This window comes from Arachis hypogaea, chromosome 10 (genome assembly GCF_003086295.3).
Source record: "Arachis hypogaea cultivar Tifrunner chromosome 10, arahy.Tifrunner.gnm2.J5K5, whole genome shotgun sequence".
Taxonomy (NCBI): domain Eukaryota; kingdom Viridiplantae; phylum Streptophyta; class Magnoliopsida; order Fabales; family Fabaceae; genus Arachis; species Arachis hypogaea.
The window spans coordinates 76,408,102-76,428,501 of NC_092045.1; the positions used below are offsets into that span (position 1 = coordinate 76,408,102).

General features: G+C 39.8%; 1 protein-coding gene and 2 non-coding genes across 3 annotated transcripts in view; 1 reads left to right on the forward strand and 2 right to left on the reverse strand.

The window, feature by feature from the left end:
• The window catches only part of LOC112718266 (uncharacterized), a 77,416-nt gene that overhangs the window by 36,148 nt on the left and 20,868 nt on the right, over positions 1–20,400 (reverse strand). The gene's annotated exons all lie outside the window — the stretch shown is intronic.
• LOC112718674 (small nucleolar RNA R71) lies at positions 9,321–9,424 on the forward strand. The gene has a single exon (XR_003161004.1). It is a non-coding gene; the product is annotated as a small nucleolar RNA R71 (small nucleolar RNA).
• On the reverse strand, positions 13,130–13,237 carry LOC112719164 (small nucleolar RNA R71). The gene has a single exon (XR_003161478.1). It is a non-coding gene; the product is annotated as a small nucleolar RNA R71 (small nucleolar RNA).

Here is a 20,400-nt window from a genome sequence, read left to right on the forward strand (position 1 = left end):
ACCAGCCCGACTCCACGCTATCTCCATCCGAGAAACTTCTTTTCTGCGTAAACACTTGATGCTGGTGTTATAGATCCTAATTGGAGCTATCGGAGGCGTCCGATCTTCTTCCACTTGAACCGTTTCTGGTTCTAGAACTTGATTAGGATCAAAAGTGTATTTATGAAGTTGCGATATGTGAAGCACGTCATGCAAGTTCGATAGATGTGGTGGTAAAGTGGTCCTACACGCCATTGGTCCAATTTCCTTCAGGATTCCTAACAGCCCAATGTAATGGGGATTTAACTTCTTAGTTTTTGATTGCTTACCCGATTCTAGTTCGTTGAAGTGATTTTCAGAAATAGGTATCCTCTTCCTTCCCACTTGATAAGTCTTCCTCTTAGATTTGCCTAATTCATTTGTCAGCTTCCATAGTGAGAATTCTAATTCAGATTTGCGTAACTTCTTCTCCGTTGCCTCGGCTGTCAAATTCATGAACTAAGACATTTGATGTTACAGTTTTTATCAATACGGTAGTATTTAGAGCTCTGTGAAGCTCCATCTTCTCCTCTAGTCCTCGACAATCTAATACGAAACCGATAATTACTCTTCCTTACTTCCGATGTAGAATCTTCAATAGTTGTAGCATTCCGAATAGTTTCTGATGGTCCTCCTTTACTTTCTCATGCTTCAACACGCCATTACATGCATTGCCACTTTATTCTTTATTTCTGATAACCCAAAAACATCTTCTTTGATTCATCGTACATCTTGGCAGTTTCACGGTAACTTTGAAAATTCTTTCTCGTAAGTTTCGGACAATAATTTCTCGTCACAATTTCTGATTTAAATATATAACTCCTTCTCGGTATCTCCTTGATTCAACAGGTTTCAATACTTTTAGTAGTTCCTTGTCACCATTTTTGCACTCCCTCAGTCCTTGACTCTACGATCTTTATTCCGGCATTGGACATATAAATCTCTTCTTAATTCCCTTTTCTTTACCAAACTTCGACATCTTTGACGGCTCCTTATTATCTCGTTACACGTCCCGTACCTCATCGATTCCATGTTGTAACCTAGCAATGGATTTAGACCAACACTTCCAACACTCTCATTCTTCTAACTTAGAACTTTAACTCATCTAACATTTTCTCCTTTGGAATTAACGTCCAAGAATCTTTTAGAAACTTCTTGCTTAGGGCATCTATCACAACCTCATGACATTGCATCTGCATGCATCTTAAGTTTTTCAATAATACATCGTAGTCATTCCCTAAATGGTTTGTTAGGCTCAAGTGATACGAGCATTGGCATGAAGGTCAATCTTCTTTCTATGGCTCAATGGCTTTCATCGAATCCTAGTAATTTATTCCCACGATGTACCTCATTGCATCTATTTAATCACGAGCAATACGATTGGTGAGGATTAAGGCTCTAAATTCCCTAGTAATGTCACAGGTTCGTTTTGCGTTCAAAGGTCTTGCTCTAAGAAATCGACGTCTCTCTGGTTACAGTTGGGATTCATACGCAATACTAATATAGGCTTGAGTTGATTTTCAAAGAAATATTCAGCTTGAAAGATGAATGAATAGTGTAAACAATGTTCATGAGAAAATAGAAAGAGTTTTATATACGGTAAATCAGAGTTGTATCAAAATAATAGAATGCACAAGAAGAAGAATTTAGGTGCATCTCAAGAAAGAAAATCGGACCAAAAACATTTGATAGTATGGATTAGTGTGATGTCTCACTTCCTCTATGCAAATAAAATTTCAGGTATCAGTTTCAGTTTACCTTTTCCTTTTTGTGACCCACCATCATCTTGGGTCCTCTTATGTGAATAGACTATTGTTCCATTCCCCTAATTCATTTATCTCTAAGAGTCTTGGTTATTCATCCAACGGCAACTAAAAACTTCACTAAACTCTGTAGGCTTTGACGACAATACCCTATTCGGAACGATTTAGTTTGGTTCTAAGTTTTAACCTATGTCTTTCTTCTCTATCTTAGACTATGAGCAATCATGGTATACTAGAAGAATTCATTGCTTCTCAAATCCAATCATTGCATTTACCTTAACCTGGTGATTGTGATCTATCTACATCATGAGTTTCCACCACGTGGATTAGGACAGTCCTTAACTAGATGCCTGGCTGATCCGTACTGGTAACACAAACCTTGCTTGTTTTTATGCTGCCTATTGGGTCGGTAGTTCTCAGTCCTCTTGAATTCTTGACTCCTTGGTGCCAAATTCTGATGGTGATCTCTTCGGTGGAACTTCTGGTTATCATTCTTTGCCACAGCTGTGTTCCTCACACATTCTTCAGCTATCCTGCTCTTATTCACAAGTTCAGAAAACACCCGGATCTCCATAGGTGCTACAAAACTCTGAATGTCTCTCCGAAGGCCTCCTTCATACTTAATGAATTTCCACTTAGCAAAGTCCTCAGGAGCTCCCTGACAAATCCGTGAGAAATGGCACAGTTTCTCAAACCTGCTAGTGTACTCAGTGATGGTCATCTGACCTTGTTTCAGCTGAAGCAGTTCAAGTTCCTTAGCATTTCTGGCAGAAATGGAAAAGTATTTCTTATAGAATTATTCTCGGAACAACTCCCAAGAGATCACAACCCCACCAGGCTGCAGAACGTGCCTCACGCACTGCCACCAATGTTGAGCTTCACCTTGCAGTTGGTAGGTCCCAAACTCAACCCACTGTTCTTCAGGAACCTGCTGAGCCTGTAATGCTCGCTGAATGGCTTGTACCCAGTTATCCGCATCAGTAGGGTTCAAGGTTCCTCTGAAGGTTGGAGGATGAACCTTCAGGAAGGAGGAAAGCGTCATAGGACCATTATCACCGTTGTTGCCATTGTTACCATTATTTATTTGGTATCCCAGGGCTACGGCTGTCGCTTGCATCGCCGCGTCCATATTCCCTAGAGCAGCCATGAAGTCTACAGGATTAGGAATATTCCCTGTTGCTTCAGGCATAGCATTGCCTACTCTGCCTCTACCTCGCCCGTGTCTGCATTCGCGAGTCAACATCTGGTCCCTATACACACCAACTAAGTGATATCAAGTTGATCAGTCTCAATATCGCAAGTCTAGTGCTTTAAGTTCCAAATGCATACTCATGGACGTTTGTGCCACATATATCAATTAGATTTCATAATAGCACATAGACACATACACAGAGAATGCATAGAAGCATAATCAATTCGTCCTCAGGCTCTACAGGAACGAATTGCTCTGATACCATAATGTAACACCCTACCATACTTAATCTTATGCTTAAGTCATAAGACTGAGATAGTAAGGTATTACGACCTCTAAGAATAGTAATATATATAATAATGGAGAAAAGGATACTTAACTAAGAGCCTTGAAACAGGAGTAAAACAAAATAACAAAATAAAAAGTGCAACGCTCAGGAACGGATTACTTGCGTGCTAAATACATATAGACATATATACAAATAGAAAACCAAAATACACCCAAGGGATACTTTGCTTCCCAGGATCCAAACGCCTAGCGAGGAGCCTCTCGACCTGTATCTGAAAAACAACAATACAATATGTAATGAGAACCGGAGGTTCTCAGCATGGTAAAAGTGCCACGTGTATAATAAATAAGGTCCTGAGAATTCCATAGGTAATCCTAGAACTTCGTTATTCAATTATCCAACCTAATTACTAAACAAAAACCATTAACAGGGGTAGGTATTTGGTGGACGAAATTGTGATTCATATGTTATTGCATTTTGTAAAATTCATTGCTTTTTCGTTCCCTGGCAATGGCACCAAAAACATGATGCCAATACCATGGTTTACAACTATGTGTGGTCACAACTCCGTTCAACTTAACCAGCAAGTGTACTGGGTCATCCAAGTAATACCTTACGTGAGCAAGGGTCGATCCCACAGAGATTGTTGGTATGAAGCAAGCTATGGTCACCTTGTAAATCTCAGTCAGGCGGATAATAATTGATTATGGATAAGTTCGAAAATTAATAATAAACAGAAAATAAAATAGGATAGAAATACTTATGTAGATCAATAATGGGAATTTCAGATAGGCGTTTGGAGATGCTGTGCTCCTCTTGAATCTCTACTTTCATATTACATTCATCCAATCCTTCTTACTCCTTTCCATGGCAAGCTGTATGTAGGGCATCACCATTGTCAATGGCTACATCCCATCCTCTCAGTGAAAATGGTCCTATGCTCTGTCACAGCACGGCTAATCATCTGTCGGTTCTCAATCAGGTTGGAATAGAATCCCTTGATTCTTTTGCGTCTGTCACTAACGCCCAGCCTTCAGGAGTTTGAAGTTCGTCACAGTCATTCAATCCTAGAATCTTACTCGGAATACCACAGACAAGGTTATACTTTCCGGATTCCCATGAATGCCGCCATCTATCTAGCTTATACCACAAAGATTCTGTTGGGGAATCTAAGAGATATGCTCCCGGCTTAAGGTAGAACGGAAGTGATTGTCAGTCACGCGCGTTCATAGGTGAGAATGATGATGAGTGTCACGGATCATCACATTCATCAAGTTGAAGTGCAACGAATATCTTAGAATAGGAATAAAGATAATTGAATAGAAATTAATAGTAATTACATTGAAACTTGAGGTACAGCAGAGCTCCACACCCTTAATCTATGGTGTGTAGAAACTCCACCGTTGAAAATACATAAGTGAGAGATCCAGGCATGGCCGAATGGCCAGCCCCCATGATCTGAGAACTAATCGTCCCAAGATGTCTAATACACTAGTAAAAAGTTCTATTTATAATAAACTAGCTACTAGGGTTTACAGGAGTAAGTAATTGATGCATAAATCCACTTCCGGGGCCCACTTGGTGTGTGTTTGGGCTGAGATTGATCTATCCACGAGCTGAGGCTTCTTTTGGAGTTGAACGCCAAGTTATAGCGTGTTTCTGGCGTTCAACTCCGGGTCGTGACGTGTTTCTGGCGTTTGACTCCAGACAGCAGCATGTACTTGGCGTTGAGCGCCACTTTACGTCGTCAATTCCCCAATAAAGTATGGACTATTATATATTGCTGGAAAGCTCTGGATGTTTACTTTCCAAAGCCGTTGAGAGAGCACCATTTGGAGTTCTGTAGCTCCAGAAAATCCATTTTGAGTGCAGGGAGGTCAGATTCTAACAGCATTCAGCAGTCCTTTTGTCAGCCTTTTTCAGAGTTTTGCTCAAGTCCCTCAATTTCAGCCAGAAATTACCTGAAATTACAGAAAAACACACAAACTCATAGTAAAGTCCAGAAATGTGAATTTAACATAAAAACTAATGAAAACATTCCTAAAAGTAGTTTGAACTTACTAAAAACTAACTAAAAACAATGCCAAAAAGCATATAAATTATCCGCTCATCACAACACCAAACTTAAATTATTGCTTGTCCCCAAGCAACTGAAAATCAAATAGGATAAAAAGAAGAGAATATACTATAAATTCCAAAATATCAATGAATATTAATTCTAATTAGATGAGCAGGACTTGTAGCTTTTTGCTTCTGAACAGTTTTGGCATCTCACTTTTTCCTTTGAAGTTTAGAATGATTGGCATCTCTAGGAACTTAGAATTTCAGATAGTGTTATTGATTCTCCTAGTTAAGTATGTTGATTCTTGAACACAGCTACTTTTATGAGTCTTGGCCGTGGCCCTAAGCACTTTGTTTTCCAGTATTACCACTGGATACATAAATGCCACAGACACATGACTGGGTGAACCTTTTCAGATTATGACTCAGCTTTGCTAGAGTCCCCAGTTAGAGGTGTCCAGAGCTCTTAAGCACACTCTTTTGCTTTGGATCACGACTTTAGCCACTCAGTCTCAAGCTTTTCACTTGGACCTGCATGACACAAGCACATGGTTAGGGACAGCTTAATTTAGCCGCTTAGGCCTGGATTTTATTTTCTTGGGCCCTCCTATCCATTGATGCTCAAAGCCTTGGATCCTTTTTACCCTTGCCTTTTGGTTTTAAGGGCTATTGGCTTTTTCTGCTTGCTTTTTCTTTTTCTTTCTATTTTTTTCGCCATTTTTTTCGCAAGCTTTTTACTTTTCACTGCTTTTTCTTGCTTCAAGAATCAATTTCATGATTTTTCAGATTGTCAATAACATTTCTCTTTGTTCATCATTCTTTCAAGAGCCAACAGTTTTAACATTCATAAACAACAAGATCAAAAATATGCACTGTTCAAGCATTCATTCAGAAAACAAAAAGTATTGTCACCACATCAATATAATTGAACTAAATTCAAGGATAAATTCGAAATTCATGTACTTCTTGTTCTTTTGATTAAAACATTTTTCATTTAAGAGAGGTGAAGGATTAATGGAATTATTCATAACTTTAAGACATAGTTACTAAACACTAATGATCATGAAGTAGAAACACAAAATATAGATAAACATGAAGCATAAAAATCGAAAAATAGAGAAATAAGGACAAGGAATGAGTCCACCTTAGTGAGGGTGGCGCCTTCTTGAAGAACCAATGGTGCTCTTTGAGCTCCTTTATGTCTCTTCCTTGCTTCTGTTGGATGATCCCTAGTAATTTTAGTGCTCCTATCCTTAGTTGCTCCCAATAATTGTGTGGAGGACAATTTATCCCCTGAGGTATCTTAGGGATCTCTTGATTTGCAGTCAAATGTTCTACCACTGAGCTATAAACCCTTTAGATGAGTCTTTCCATCTCCCATGACTCAGAGGTGAAAGTTTTTGTCTTCCCTTTTCTCTCTTTTTTTTTTTAAGGTTTCTCTGGCCTTAGGTGCCATCAATGGTTATGGAAAAACAAAATGCTATGCTTTTACCACACCAAACTTAGAAAATTGCTCGCCCTCGAGCAAGAGAAGAAAGAAAAGATGAAGAATAAGAAGAAGATATGGAGGAGATGGATGGATGTGTGTATTCGGCTATATGGGTGGGATTGGTTGGGAAAGAGATTTTGAATTTTGAAGGTAGGTGGGGTGTATGGGGACGAGTGGATGGATGTGAGTGGGGAATGGAAAACAGAAGGGATGACCATGAATAGAGAGAGAGAGGGCGAGGTAGGTGGGGATCCTGTGAGGTCCACAGATCCTGAGGTGATCCTGTGGGGTCTACAGATCCTGAGGTGTCAAGGATTTACATCCCTGCACCAATTAGGCATGTAAAATGCCTTTGCATACCATTCTGGCGTTTAAACGCCGAGGTGATGCACGTTCTGGGCGTTCAACGCCCATGTGTAGCATGTTTCTGGCGTTGAACGCCAGTTCCATGCTTGTTACTGGCGTTCAGCGCCAGCTTTCCTCAAGGCACATTCCTGGCGTTCAAACGCCAGAGTGTTGCTTGTTTCTGGCGTTCAGCGCCAGATTCATGCTCTGTTCTGGCGTTGAACGCCAGTCAGATGCTCCTTACTGGCGTTGAACGCCAGTATGTCCTCCCTCCAAGGTGTGATTTTTCTTCTGCTGTTTTTGATTCTATTTTTAATTTTTATATTTTTTTCGTGACTCCACATGATCATGTACCTAATAAAACACAAAATAACAATAAAATAAAATAAAAATTAGATAAATAAAATTGGGTTGCCTCCCAACAAGCGCTCTTTTAATGTCATTAGCTTGACAGTGGGCTCTCATGGAGCCTCACAGGGGATCAGGTCAATGTTGTATAGTCCCAACACCAAACTTAGAGTTTGGATATGGGGTCTTAACACCAAACTTAGTGTTTGGTTGTGGCCTCCCAACACCAAACTTAGAGTTTGACTGTGGCGGCTCTTCTTGACTCTGAACTAAGAGAAGCTCTTTGTGCTCACTCTCTTTTGTCACAGAGGGATGGCCATGTGCCTTGAACACCAGGTAGTCCCTATTCAATTGAAGGACTAATTCACCTCTGTTGACATCTATCACAGCTCCTGCTGTAGCTAGGAAAGGTCTTCCAAGGATGATGCATTCATCCTCTTCCTTTCCAGTGTCTAATATTATGAAATCAGTAGGGATGTAAAGCCTTCAACCTTTACTAACACATCCTCTACTACTCCATAAGCTTGTCTTAATGACTTGTCTGCCAATTGTAATGAGAACAAGACAGGTTGTACCTCAATGATCCCCAACTTCTCCATTACAGAGAGTGGCATAAGATTTATTCTTGACCCCAGATCACATAGAGCTTTTTCAAAGGTCATGGTGCCTATGGTACAAGGTATTAAGAACTTGCCAGGATCTTGTCTCTTTTGAGGTAAAATTTGCTGAATCCAGGTATCTAGTTCATTAATGAGCAAGGGAGGTTCACTTTCCCAAGTCTCATTACCAAACAACTTGGCATTCAGCTTCATAATAGCTCCTAAATATTGAGCAACTTGCTCTCCAGTCACATCTTCATCCTCCTCAGAGGAAGAATAGTCTTCAGAGCTCATGAATGGCAGAAGGAGATTTAATGGAATCTCTATGGTCTCTATATGAGCCTCAGATTCATTTGGATCCTTAATAGGAAACTCCTTCTTGCTTGAGAGACGTCCCAGGAGGTCTTCCTCACTAGGATTTTCGTCCTTCTCCTCCCTTATGCATTCGGCCATATTGATCACATCAATGGCCTTGCACTCTCCTTTTGGATTCTCTTCTGTATTGCTTGGGAGAATACTGGGAGGAGTTTCAATGACTTTCTTACTCAGCTTGCCCACTTGTGCCTCCAGATTTCTGATGGAGGATCTTGTTTCACTCATGAAACTGAAAGTGGCCTTTGACAGATCAGAGACTAGATTGGCTAAATTAGAAGTGTTTTGTTCAGAATTCTTTGTCTGTTGCTGAGAAGATGATGGAAAAGGCTTGCTATTGCTCAGCCTATTACGTCCACCATTGTTAAAGCCTTGTTGAGGCTTTTGTTGATCCTTCCATGAGAAATTTGGATGATTTCTCCATGATGAATTATAGGTGTTTCCATAAGGTTCACCCATGTAATTTACCTCTGCTATTGCAGGGTTTTCAGGATCATAAGCTTCTTCAGAAGCTGCCTCTTTAGTACTGTTGGATGCATTTTGCCATCCATTCAGACTTTGAGAAATCATGTTAACTTGCTGAGTCAACACTTTGTTCTGAGCCAATATGGCATTCAGAGCATCAATTTCAAGAACTCCCTTCCTCTGAGGCGTCCCATTACTCACAGAATTCTTCTCAGAAGTGTACATGAACTGGTTATTTGCAACCATGTCAATAAGTTCTTGAGCTTCTGCAGGTGTTTTCTTTAGGTGAATGGATCCACCTGCAGAATGGTCCAATGACATTTTCAAAAATTCAGATAGACCATAATAGAATATATCTAATATGGTCCATTCTGACAACATGTCAGATGGACACCTTTTGGTCAACTACTTGTATCTTTCCCAAGCTTCATAGAGGGATTCACCATCTTTTTGTTTGAAGGTCTAAACATCCACTCTAAGCTTGCTCAGTGATGAGCGGATAATTTATAAGCTTTTTGGCATTGTTTTTAGTATGTTTTAGTTAGTTTTTATTATATTTTTATTAGTTTTTAGTTAAAATTTACTTTTCTGGACATTACTATGAGTTTGTGTGTTTTTCTGTGATTTCAGGTATTTTCTGGCTGAAATTGAGGGACTTCAGCAAAAATCTGATTCAGAGACTAAAAAGGACTGCAGATGCTGTTGGATTCTGACCTTCCTGCACTCGAAGTGGATTTTCTGGAGCTATAGAAGCCCAATTGGCGCGCTCTTAACGGCGTTGGAAAGTAGACATCCTAGACTTTCCAGCAATATATAATAGTTCATACTTTTCCCGAGATTTGATGGCCCAAACTGGCGTTCCAAATCAGCTCAAAACTGCCCGGCGTTAAACGCCGGAACTGGCACAAGAATGGGAGTTAAACGCCCAAACTGGCACAAAAGCTGGCGTTTAACACGAAGAAGAGTCTCTACATGAAAATGCTTCAATGCTCAGCCCAAGCACACACCAAGTGGGCCCGGAAGTGGATTTTTATGTCATTTACTCATCTTTGTAAACCTTAGGCTACCAGTTCTCTATAAGTAGGACCTTTTGCTATTGTATTTTTATATCTTTTGATCATTTTCGATCTTAGGATCATCTTTGGACGTCTAGTTCTTAGATCATTGGGAGGCTGGCCTCACGGCCATGCCTAGACCTTGTTCTTATGTATTTTCAATGGTGGAGTTTCTACACACCATAGATTAAGGTGTGGAGCTCTGCTGTACCTCGAGTATTAATGCAATTACTATTGTTCTTCTATTCAATTCAGCTTGTTCTTGTTCCAAGATATCACTTGTTCTTCAACTTGATGAATGTGATGATCCATGACACTCATCATCATTCTCACCTATGAACGTGTGCCTGACAACCACCTCCGTTCTACCTTAGATTGGGTGGATATCTCTTGGATTCTTTAACCGGAATCTTCGTGGTATAAGCTAGAATTGATGGCGGCATTCAAGAGAATCCGGATGGTCTAAACCTTGTCTGTGGTATTCTGAGTAGGATTCAATGATTGAATGACTATGACGAGCTTCAAACTCGCGATTGTGGGGCGTTAGTGACAGACGCAAAAGAATCACTGGATTCTATTCCGACATGATCGAGAACCAACAGCTGAATAGCCGTGCCGTGACAGGGTGCGTTGAACATTTTCACTAAGAGGATGGGAGGTAGCCACTGACAACAGTGAAACCCTACATACAGCTTGCCATGGAAAGGAGTAAGAAGGATTGGATGAAGACAGTAGGAAAGCAGAGAGACGGAAGGGACAAAGCATCTTCGTACGCTTATCTGAAATTCCCACCAATGAATTACATAAGTATCTCTATCTTTATCTTTATGTTTTATACATACATCATCCATAATCAGTTGAGTTTGCCTGACTAAGATTTACAAGGTGACCATAGCTTGCTTCATACCAACAATCTCTGTGGGATCGACCCTTACTCGCGTAAGGTTTATTACTTGGACGACCCAGTACACTTGCTGGTTAGTTGTGCGAAGTTGTGATAAATAGTTGAGATTACAATTGTGCGTACCATGTTGATGGCGCCATTGATGATCACAATTTCGCCCACCAAGTTTTTGGCGCCGTTGCCGGGGATTGTTCGAGTATGGACAACGGACGATTCATCTTGTTGCTTAGATTAGGTATTTTTCTTCAGAGTTCTTAAGAATGAATTCTAGTGTTTCAAGGTGATGTTCTTATCATCACCAAAGCTGATTGATTTTCATCAATTTAGCTCTTGAATGCAATGTCCTGCTGAAGCTTGTTCAGCCATGTCTAATTTCTTTAGACTAAAGCTTTAGACTAACATTGCATGATTCCTGGAATTCTCATTAAGAATTTTGATACCTTTATTTTCTTTTTCCACTTAATTTTTGAAAAAAAAATCCAAAAATATATTTCTTGTTTGAGTCTAGAGTCTCATGTTAAGTTTGGTGTCAATTGCATGTTTCTGTTCTTTTTGCATTCATGCATGTGTCTTCATTAATCTTCAAGTTGTTCTTGATGGTTTCATTGCTCTGATTTTTAAATTCTCTTGACTTGAGTGTTTATGTGTCTCATATGCATTCTCATTTTGTTAATGTCAGTAGTATACAAACTGCTAAGTTTGGTGTCTTGCATGCATTGTTATTTGATTTTAGTTGCATTTTGATTATTCCTCATTATTAAAAATCCAAAAATATTTTTAATTTGTGTCTTTTCAAGTCAATAATACAGAGAATTGAAGATTCAGAACATTCAGTAGAGGAATTATACAGAAAAAGCTGGACGTTCAAAACGCCCAGTGAAGAAGGGCAAACTGGTGTTTAAACGCCAGCCAGGGTGCCTGGCTGGGCGTTTAACGCCCAAAAGGGTAGTGGTTTGGGCGTTAAACGCCAGAATGTGCACCATTCTGGGCGTTTAACGCCAGGATGGCACAAGAGGGAAGATTCTGTTTTCAATTCAAATTTTTTTTAGTTTTCAAAATCTTTTCAAAATCAAATCTTTTTCAAATCAAATCTTTTCAATCAAATCTTTTTCAAAATCAATTTCTTTCCATTTTCAAAAATACTTGCTATCAATTAATGATTTGATTCAACATTTCAAGTATGTTGTCTTTTCTGTTGAGAAAGGTTTAATGTTTGAATCATATCTTTTCTTGTTAGCCAAGTTATTAATTTTTAAAATCAAATCTTTTTAAAATGTTTTTCAAATCATATCTTCTCAATCACATATTTTTTTTAACCAATCATATATTCTTAACCACATCTTTTTCAAAATAGTTTTCAATCAAATCTTTTTGATTTCTAATTTCAAAATCTTTTTCAAAAATCACTTTACTTCTTTCTCAATCTTGGTTTTCGAAAATCAATTAAAGTTTTTCAAAATGTTTTTAAAATCTTTTTAAATTATTTTCGAAAATTTCTTCCCCTCTTCTCACATCCTTCTATTTATGGACTAACACTATTCCTTAATGCACAATTCGAACTCCATCTTTCTTGATAAGTTCAAACTTTCTACCTCTTCCTTCCATTTTTCTTTTCCTCTGACACCTCAAGGAATCTCTATACTGTGACATAGAGGATTCCATATTTTCTTGTTTTCTTCTCTTGCATATGAGCAGGAGCAAAGACAAAATCATTCTTGTTGAGGCTGATCCTGAACCTGAAAGGACCTTGAAGCGAAAGCTAAGAGAAGCTAAGGCACAATTCTCTGTAGAGGACCTAACAGAAATCTTCAAAGAAGAAGAACACATGGCAGCCGAAAACAACAACAATGCCAACAATGCAAGGAAGGTACTGCGTGACTTTACTGCACCTACTCCTGACTTCTATGGGAGAAGCATCTCTATCCCTGCCATTGGAGCAACAACTTTGAGCTTAAGCCTCAATTAGTTTCTCTAATGTAACAGAATTGCAAGTTTCATGGACTTCCATTGGAAGATCCTCATCAGTTTTTAGCTGAATTCTTGCAAATCTGTGACACTGTCAAGACCAATGGGGTTGACCCTGAGGTCTACAGACTTATGCTATTCCCTTTTGCTGTAAGAGACAGAGCTAGGATATGGTTGGACTCACAACCTAAAGAAAGCCTGAACTCTTGGGAAAAGCTAGTCAATGCCTTCTTGGCAAAGTTCTTTCCACCTTAAAAATTGAGTAAGCTTAGAGTGGAAGTCCAAACCTTCAGACAGAAGGAAGGAGAATCCCTCTATGAAGCTTGGGAAAGATACAAACAATTAATCAAAAAGTGTCCCTTTGATATGCTTTCTGAATAGAGCATCATAGGTATTTTCTATGATGGTCTGTCTGAACTGTCCAAGATGTCTTTGGATAGCTCTGCTGGAGGATCTCTTCATCTGAAGAAGACGCCTACAGAAGCTCAAGAACTAATTGAAATGGTTGCAAATAACCAATTCATGTACACTTCTGAAAGGAATCCTGTGAACAATGGGACTAATCAGAAGAAAGGAGTTCTTGAGATTGATACTCTGAATGGCATATTGGCTCAGAACAAGATATTGACTCAACAAGTCAATTTTATTTCTCAAAGTCTATCTGGAATGCAAAATGCACCAGGCAGTACTAAGGAAGCTTCATCTGAAGAAGAAGCTTATGATCCTGAGAACCCTTCAATGGAAGAGGTGAATTACATGGGAGAGCCCTATGGAAACACCTATAATCCCTCATGGAGAAATCATCCAAATCTCTCATGGAAGGATCAACAGAGACCTCAACAAAGTTTCAACAACAATAATGGTGGAAGAAACAGGTTTAGCAATGGCAAGCCTTTTCCATCATCTTCTCAGCAACAGACAGAGAATTCTAAGCAGAACCACTCTGACTTAGCAACCATGGTCTCTGATCTAATCAAAACCACTCAAAGTTTCATGACTGAAACAAGGTCCTCCATTAGAAATTTGGAGGCACAAGTGGGTCAGCTGAGCAAGAAAATTACTGAACTCCCTCCTAGTACTCTTCCAAGCAATACAGAAGAAAATCCAAAAGGAGAGTGCAAAGCCATCAACATGGCCGAATTTGGAGAGGAGGAAGAGGCAGTGAACGCCACTGAGGAAGACCTCAATGGATGTCCACTGGCCTCCAATGAGTTCCCTAATGAGGAACCATGGGAATCTGAGGCTCACACTGAGACCATAGAGATCCCATTGGATTTACTTCTGCCATTCATGAGCTCTAATGAGTATTCTTCCTCTAAAGAAGATGAATATGTCACTGAAGAGCAAGTTGCTAAATACCTTGGAGCAATCATGAAGCTAAATGACAAGTTATTTGGTAATGAGACTTTGGAGGATGAACCCCCTTTGCTCACCAAAGAATTGGATGACTTGTCTAGGCAGAAACTACCTCAAAAGAGACAAGATCCTGGGAAGTTCTCAATACCTTGTGCCATAAGCACCATGACCTTCAAGAAGGCCTTGTGTGACCTAGGGTCAAGTGTAAACCTCATGCCTCTCTCTGTAATGGAGAAGCTAGGGATATTTGAGGTGCAAGCTGCAAAAATCTCACTAGAGATGGCAGACAATTCAAGAAAACAAGCTTATGGACTTGTAGAGGATGTTCTGATAAAAGTTGAAGACCATTACATCCCTGCTGATTTCATAGTCCTAGAGACTGGGAAGTGCATGGATGAATCCATCATCCTTGGCAGACCCTTCCTAGCCACAGCAAAGGCTGTGATCCATGTGGATAGAGGAGAATTGATCATTCAAGTGAATGAAGAATCCTTTGTGTTTAAGGCTCAAGGATATCCCTCTGTATCCATGGAGAGGAAGCATGAAGAGCTTCTCTCAAAACAGAGTCAAACAGAGCCCCCACAGTCAAACTCTAAGTTTGGTGTTGGGAGGCCACAACCAAATTCTAAGTTTGGTGTTGAACCCCCACATTCAAACTCTAAGTTTGGTGTTGGGAGGTTCCAACATTGCTCTGAGTATCTGTGAGGCTCATTGAGAGCCCTCTGTCAAGCTACTGACATTAAAGAAGCGCTTGTTGGGAGGCAACCCAATGTTATATTTTATCTATTTTCCTTTGTTATTTTATGTTTTCTGTAGGTTGATGATCATGAGAAGTCACAGAATCAATTGAAAAAGCAAAAACAGAATGAAAAACTGAAAGAAAAATAGCACACCCTGGAGGAAGATCTTGCTGGCGTTTAAACGCCAGTAAGGCTAGCAGATGGGCGTTTAACGCCCAGTCTGGCACCATTCTGGGCGTTTAACGCCAGAAAGGGGCACCAGACTGGCGTTAAACGCCAGGAAAGGGCAAGAAGTTGGCGTTAAACGCTAGAAATGGGCATCAGCCTGGCGTTTAACGCCAGAATTGGCATAGGGAGCAATTTTGCTCGCCACTTGGTGCAGGGATGACTTTTCCTTGACACCTCAGGATCTTTGGACCCCACAGGATCCCCACCTACCCCACCACTCTCTCTCTTCTTCACCCATTCACCAATCACCTCAACACCTCTTCCCCAAAAACCCCTCACCTATCAAATCCCATCTTTCTCTTCACCACTCACATCCATCCTTCATAAAACCCCACCTACCTCACCATTCAAATTCGAACCACTTTCCCTCCCAAACCCACCCATACATGACCGAACCCTACCCCTCTCTCCACCCCTATATAAACCCCTCTTCACTCCTTCATTTTCACACAACCTAAACACTACTTCTCCCCCTTTGGCCGAACCACAAAGCTATTTCCTTCTCCTTCATTTCTTCTTCTTCTACTCTCTTCTTTCTTCTTTTGCTCGAGGACGAGCAAACCTTTTAAGTTTAGTGTGGTAAAAGCATTGCTTTTTGTTTTTCCATAACCAATTATGGCATCCAAGGCCGGAGAAACCTCTAGAAAGAGGAAAGGGAAGGCAAAAGCTTTCACCTCTGAGTCATGGGAGATGGAGAGATTCATCTCAAGGGTGCATCAAGACCACTTCTATGAAGTTGTGGCCTTGAAGAAGGTGATCCCCGAGGTCCCTTTCAAACTCAAAAAGAGTGAATATCCAGAGATCCGACATGAGATCCGAAGAAGAGGTTGGGAAGTTCTTACCAACCCCATTCAACAAGTCGGAATCTTAATGGTTCAAGAGTTCTATGCCAATGCATGGATCACCAAGAACCATGATCAAAGTGTGAACCCGGACCAAAGAATTAGCTTACTATGGTTCGGGGGAAATACTTGGATTTTAATCTGGAAATGTAAGGTTGGCATTCAACTTGCCCATGATGCAAGGAGATGAACATCCTTACACTAGAAGGGTCAACTTTGATCAAAGGTTGGACCAAGTCCTCATAGTCATTTGTGAAGAGGGCGCCCAATGGAAGAGAGATTCAAGAGGAAAGCCGGTTCAATTGAGAAGGCATGACCTCAAGCCTGTGGCTAGGGATGGTTGGAGTTTATCCAACGCTCAATCATTCCAACTAGCAGCCGGTCCGAAGTTACTATAGACTGGGCTATCATGATTCATAGCATCATGATTGGAGAAGAAATAGAAGTTCATGAGGTTATATCCCAAGAACTTTATAAGGTAGCGGACAAGTCCTCTACTTTGGCAAGGTTAGCCTTTCCTCGTCTCATTTGTCACCTCTGTTGACATCCCCATTGATGAGGACAAGCCCATCATTAAGAAAAGGATGGAGCAAACAAGAGACCCCTCTCATCATCAAATCCCTGAGATGCCTCAAGGGATGCACTTTCCTCCACAAAACTATTGGGAGCAGCTGAACACCTCCCTAGGAGAATTGAGTTCCAACATGAGACAATTAAGGGTGAAGCACCAAGAACATTCCATCCTCCTCCATGAAATTAGAGAAGATCAAAGAATCATGAGAGAGGAGCAACAAAGGCAAGGAAGAGACATTGAGGAGCTCAAGCACTCCATAAGATCTTCAAGAGGAAGAACAAGCCGCCATCACTGAGGTGGACCCGTTCTTTAATCTCCTTGTTCCTTATTTTCCTGTTTTTCGAAAATTATGCTTATGTTTATCTATGTTTGTGTCTTTTGATCATTAGTGTCTTAGTGTCTATGCCTTAAAGTTATGAATGTCCTATGAATCCATCACCTTTCTCGAATGAAAAATGTTCTTAATTGAAAAAGAGAAGAATTGCATGAATTTTGAATTTTATAACAGATTAATTATTTTGATGTGGTGGCAATATCTTTGTTTTCTAAATGTATGCTTAAACAGTGCATATGTCTTTTAAATTTGTGGTTCATGAATGTTGGCTCTTGAAAGAATGGTGAAAAAAGGAGACATGTTACTGAGGATCTAAAAAATCATAAAAATGATTCTTGAAGCAAGAAAAAGCAGTGAATACACAAAAAAAAGAGAAGGAGAAAACGAAAAAAAAAAAGGGAAGAAATGAAAACGAAAAAAAAGGGAAAAAAAAGAAGAGAGAAAAAGAAAGAAATAAAGTTGTGATCCAAGGCAAAAAGAGTGTGCTTAAGAACCCTGGACACCTCTAATTGGGGACTCTAGCAAAGCTGAGTCACAATCTGAAAAGGTTCACCCAATTATGTGTCTGTGGCATGTATGTATCCGGTGGTAATACTGGAAGACAGAGTGCTTTGGGCCACAGCCAAGACTCATAAAGTAGCTGTGTTCAAGAATCATCATACTTAACTAGGAGAATCAATGACACTATCTGGATTCTGAATTCCTAAAGAAGTCGATCATTCTGAATTTCAAAGGATAGAGTGAGATGCCAAAACTGTTCAGAGGCAAAAAGCTAAAAGCCCCGCTCATCTAATTAATGCTGATCTTCATAGATGTTTTTGGAATTCATTGTATATTATCTTCTTTTTATCTTATTTGATTTTCAGTTGCTTGAGGACAAGCAACAATTTAAGTTTGGTGTTATGATGAGCGGATAATTTATACGCTTTTTGGCATTGTTTTTAGTATGTTTTTAGTATGTTTTAGTTAGTTTTTATTATATTTTTATTAGTTTTTAGTTAAAATTCACTTTTCTGGACTTTACTATGAGTTTGTGTGTTTTTCTGTGATTTCAGGTATTTTCTGGTTGAATTGAGGGACTTGAGCAAAAATCTGATTCAGAGACTAAAAATGACTGCAGATGCTGTTGGATTCTGACCTCCCTGTACTCGAAGTCGATTTTCTGGAGCTACAGAAGCCCAATTGGCGCGCTCTCAACGGCGTTGGAAAGTAGACATCCTGGGCTTTCCCGCAATATATAATAGTCCATACTTTACCCGAGATTTGATGGCCCAAACCGGCGTTGCAAATCAGCTTCAAAACTACCCGGCGCTAAACGCCGGAACTGGCACAAGAATGGGAGTTAAACGCCCAAACTGGCACAAAAGCTGGCGTTTAACTCCAAGAAGAGTCTCTACACAAAAATGCTTCAATGCTCAGCCCAAGCATACACCAAGTGGGCCCGGAAGTGGATTTTTATGTCATTTACTCATCTTTGTAAACCTTAGGCTACGAGTTCTCTATAAGTAGGACCTTTTGCTATTGTATTTTTATATCTTTTGATCATTTTTGAAATTAGGATCATCTTTGGATGTCTAGTTCTTAGATCATTGGGAGGCTGGCCTCACGGCCATGCCTAGACCTTGTTCTTATGTATTTTCAACGGTGGAGTTTCTACACACCATAGATTAAGGTGTGGAGCTCTGCTGTACCTCGAGTATTAATGCAATTACTATTGTTCTTCTATTCAATTCAGCTTGTTCTTGTTCCAAGATATCACTTGTTCTTCAACTTGATGAATGTGATGATCCGTGACACTCATCATCATTCTCACCTATGAACATATGCCTGACAACCACCTCCGTTCTACCTTAGATTGGGTGGATATCTCTTGGATTCTTTAACTGGAATCTTCGTGGTATAAGCTAGAATTGATGGCGGCATTCAAGAGAATCCGGAAGGTCTAAACCTTGTCTGTGGTATTCTGAGTAGGATTCAATGATTGAATGACTGTGACGAGCTTCAAACTCCCGATTGTGGGGCGTTAGTGACAGACGCAAAAGAATCACTGGATTCTATTCCGACATGATCGAGAACCAACAGCTGAATAGCCGTGCCGTGACAGGGTGCGTTGATCATTTTCACTGAGAGGATGGGAGGTAGCCACTGACAACGGTGAAACCCTATATACAGCTTGCCATGGAAAGGAGTAAGAAGGATTGGATGAAGACAGTAGGAAAGCAGAGAGACGGAAGGGACAAAGCATCTTCATACGCTTATCTGAAATTCCCACCAATGAATTACATAAGTATCTCTATCTTTATCTTTATGTTTTATTCATACATCATCCATAATCAGTTGAGTTTGCCTGACTAAGATTTACAAGGTGACCATAGCTTGCTTCATACCAACAATCTCTGTGGGATCGACCCTTATTCGCGTAAGGTTTATTACTTGGACGACCCAGTACACTTGCTGGTTAGTTGTGCGAAGTTGTGATAAATAGTTGAGATTACAATTGTGCGTACCATGTTGATGGCGCCATTGATGATCATAATTTCGCCCACCACTCAGCTTTTGAGGAGGAAAGAATTTATCCAAGAAGGCCGTGACCAGCTTCTCCAGGAGTCCAGGCTGTCTTTAGGTTGTGAATCCAACCATATTCTAGCTCTGTCTCTTACAGCAAAAGGGAAAAGTATGAGTCTGTAGACTTCAGGATCTACTCCATTCGTCTTAACAGTCTCACAGATCTGCAAGAACTCAGTTAAAAACTGATAAGGATCTTCAGATGGAAGTCCATAGAACTTGCAGTTTTGTTGCATTAAGGCAACCAGCTGAGGTTTCAGCTCAAAATTATTGGCTCCAATGGCAGGAATGGAGATGCTTCTTCCATCAAATTTGGACGTTGGCTTTGTGAAGTCACCAAGCATTCTTCTTGCATTATTGTTGTTGGGTTCGGCTGCCATCTCCTTCTCTTGTTCTAATGTTTCTGAAAGGTTACCTTTAGATTGTTGTAATTTAGCTTCTCTTAGTTTTCTCTTCAGAGTCCTTTCAGGTTCAGGATCAATTCAACAAGAGTGCCTTTTTCCTTGTTCCTGCTCATATGAAAGAGAAGAAAACAAGAAAAGAAAAGGAATCCTCTATGTCACAGTATAGAGATTCCTTTATGTTAGTAGAAGAAGAAAGGGGGGAAGACTGAAGAAGAATGGGTTCGGATTTTTAGATGAAGAGAGGTGAAGAGAAGTGTTAGTAATTAAATAATTAAATAGAATAAGAAAAGAGAGGGAGAATTTCGAAAATAATTTTGAAAAAGGGGTTAGTAATTTCGAAAATTAAAGATAAGATATGATTAAAATTAAAATTTAAACAATTAAAGAGAATTTTTGAAAAAGAGATAGGTATTTTCGAAAATTAGAGAGGGAAAAGTAGTTAGGTGGTTTTGAAAAAGATAAGAAACAAACACAAAATCAAAGAGTTAGTTG